This window comes from Vidua chalybeata (assembly GCF_026979565.1).
Source record: "Vidua chalybeata isolate OUT-0048 chromosome 37 unlocalized genomic scaffold, bVidCha1 merged haplotype SUPER_37_unloc_2, whole genome shotgun sequence".
Classification (NCBI taxonomy): Eukaryota; Metazoa; Chordata; class Aves; order Passeriformes; family Viduidae; genus Vidua; species Vidua chalybeata.
The window spans coordinates 49,682-52,774 of NW_026530304.1; the positions used below are offsets into that span (position 1 = coordinate 49,682).

Here is a 3,093-nt window from a genome sequence, read left to right on the forward strand (position 1 = left end):
CACCTGCAGGCTGATCAGCGAGCGCACGGTGGAGGAGAACACCCTGGGGCCGTTCCCTGGGGCCATTCCCTGGTGTTACCTGTCCCACCTGTGTTACCTGTGTGCTCACCTGTGCTCACCTGTCTCACCTGTCTCACCTGTCTCACCTGCAGGCTGATCAGCGAGCGCACGGTGGAGGAGAACATCCTCAAGAAGGCCAACCAGAAGCGGCTGCTGGGCGACATGGCCATCGAGGGCGGCAACTTCACCACCGCCTACTTCAAACAGGTGAGGGCGGGGCCGGGGGTCCCAGGTGTGGAGGAACCTCCTGGGGGGCACCTGGCAGATGTTGGGGAGGGGCAGGTGAGGGTGGGGCGGGGCTCAGGTGAGATGCGGGTGAGCGGGAGGCGCGGTTTGGGGTGGCCAGGTGTGCCCCAGGTGGGTTCTGGGTGTGTCCAGGTGTGTCCAGGTGGGTTATGGGTGTGTCCAGGTGAGGCTCAGATGTGTCCAGGTGAGGCTCAGGTGTGCCCAGGTGGGTTCTGGGTGTGTCCAGGTGAGGCTCAGGTGTGGCCCAGGTGGGGTTCAGGTGTGCTCCAGGTGGGTGCTGGGTGTGTCCAGGTGGGGCTCAGGTGTGAAGGAGCGCTCTGGGGGCACTTCTGGGGTGTCCAGGTGGGGTTCAGGTGTGCCCAGGTCAGGCTCAGGTGGGTTCTGGGTATGTCCAGGTGGGACTCAGGTGTGAAGGAGCGCTCTGGGGGCACTTCTGGGGTGTCCAGGTGAGGCTTAGGTGTGTCCATGTGAAACTCAGGTGTGCCCAGGTAAGGCTCAGGTGTGTCCAGGTGTGTCTAGCTGTGTCCAGGTGGGTTCTGGGTGTGTCCAGGTGAGGCTCAGGTGTGTCCAGGTGAGGCTCAGGTGTGTCCAGGTGGGCTCTGGGTATGTCCAGGTGAGGCCCAGGTGTGTCTAGCTGTGTCCAGGTGGGTTCTAGGTGTGTCCAGGTGAGGCTCAGGTGTGGCCCAGGTGGGGTTCAGGTGTGCTCCAGGTGGGTGCTGGGTGTGTCCAGGTGGGACTCAGGTGTGAAGGAGCGCTCTGGGGGCACTTCTGGGCTGTCCAGGTAGGGTTCAGGTGTGTCCAGGTGTGTCTAGCTGTGTCCAGGTGAGGCTCAGGTGTGTCCAGGTGGGGCTCAGGTGTGTCCAGGTGAGGCTCAGGTGGGTTCTGGATGTGTCCAGGTGAGGCTCAGGTGTGTCCAGGTGAGGCTCAGGTGGGTTCTGGGTGTGCCCAGGTGGGGCTCAGGTGTGTCCATGTGAAGCTCAGGTGTGTCCAGGTGGGGCTCAGGTGTGTCCAGGTGGGGCTCAGGTGTGCCCAGGTGAAGTTCAGGTGTGTCCAGGTGGGGCTCAGGTGTGTCCAGGTGGGGCTCAGGTGTGTCCATGTGAAGCTCAGGTGTGTCCAGGTGGGGCTCAGGTGTGTCCAGGTGGGGCTCAGGTGTGTCCAGGTGGGGCTCAGGTGTGCCCAGGTGAGGCTCAGGTGTACCCAGGTGGGGCTCAGGTGTACCCAGGTGGGGCTCAGGTGTGCCCAGGTGAGGCTCAGGTGTACCCAGGTGGGGCTCAGGTGTACCCAGGTGGGGCTCAGGTGTGCCCAGGTGAGGCTCAGGTGTACCCAGGTGGGGCTCAGGTGTACCCAGGTGGGGCTCAGGTGTGTCCAGGTGGGGCTCAGGTGTGTCCAGGTGGGGCTCAGGTATGCCCAGGTGAGGCTCAGGTGTACCCAGGTGAGGCTCAGGTGTGTCCAGGTGGGGCTCAGGTGTGTCCAGGTGGGGCTCAGGTGTGTCCAGGTGGGGCTCAGGTGTGCCCAGGTGGGATCCAGTTTGTTTCCAGGTGTGCAGGATCCTTTTTTGGGACACCTGGGAAGGTGTGCCCAGGTGAGCCCAGGTGCCCCCAGGTACCCCCCAGGTGCACCCAGGTGCCCCCAGGTATCCCCCAGGTGTGCCCAGGTGCCCTCAGGTGAGCTCCTAGGTGCCCAGGTGCCCCCAGGTACCGCCCAGGTGCCCCCAGGTGAGCTTCTAGGCGCGCCCAGGTACCCCCCACGTGAGCCCAGGTGCCCCCAGGTGTGCCCAGGTGCCCCCAGGTGCGCCCAGGTGAGCTCCCATGCTCACCCAGGTATGCCCAGGTGAGGCCAGGTACCCCCAGGTGAGCCCAGGTGCCCCCAGGTACCCCCCAGGTGCACCCAGGTGCCTCCGGGTACCCTCCAGGTGTGCCCAGGTGAGGCCAGGTGAGCTCCCAGGTGCCCCCAGGTGTGCCCAGGTGAGGCCAGGTGAGCTCCCAGGTGCCCCCAGGTGAGCCCAGGTGTGCCCAGGTGCCTCTGGGTACCCCCCAGGTGAGGCTAGGTGCCCGCAGGCGAGCTCCTAGGCGTGCCCAGGTGAGCCCAGGCCCCCCCAGGTACCCCCCAGGTGAGGCCAGGTACCCTCCAGGTGAGCCCAGGTACCCCCAGGTGAGCCCAGGTACCCCCCAGGTGAGCCCAGGTACCCCCAGGTGAGGCTAGGTACTCTCCAGGTGAGGCCAGGTACCCCCCAGGTGAGCCCAGGTACCCTCCAGGTGAGGCCAGGTGTCCCCAGGTGAGCCCAGGTGCCCTCCAGGTGAGGCCAGGTGCCCCCAGGTGAGGCCAGGAACCCCCAGGTGAGCCCAGGTACCCCCAGGTACCCCCCAGGTGCACCCAGGTGCCTCCGGGTACCCTCCAGGTGTGCCCAGGTGCTCCCAGGTGAGCTCCCAGGTGAGCCCAGGTGTGCCCAGGTGAGCTCCCAGGTGAGCCCAGGTGCGCCCAGGTGCCTCCAGGTACCCCCCAGGTGAGGGCAGGTGCCCCCAGGCGAGCTCCTAGGTGTGCCCAGGTGAGCCCAGGTGAGCCCAGGCCCCCCCAGGTACCCCCCAGGTGAGGCCAGGTACCCCCCAGGTGAGGCCAGGTACCCTCCAGGTGAGGCCAGGTGCCCCCAGGTGAGGCCAGGTACTCTCCAGGTGAGGCCAGGTACCCCCAGGTGAGCCCAGGTACCCCCAGGTGAGCCCAGGTGCCCCCAGGTGAGGCCAGGTACTCTCCAGGTGAGGCCAGGTGCCCTCCAGGTGAGCCCAGGTACTC

The 3,093-nt window shown here is 66.3% G+C and overlaps 1 long non-coding RNA gene across 1 annotated transcript; it reads left to right on the forward strand.

Moving 5' to 3' along the window:
* Nucleotides 1–664: 664 nt before the first annotated feature.
* On the forward strand, nucleotides 665–2,449 carry LOC128782753 (uncharacterized). Its single transcript, XR_008428888.1, has 4 exons — nucleotides 665–680; nucleotides 1,477–1,497; nucleotides 1,540–1,591; nucleotides 2,438–2,449. It is a non-coding gene; the product is annotated as an uncharacterized LOC128782753 (long non-coding RNA).
* Nucleotides 2,450–3,093: the final 644 nt, after the last annotated feature.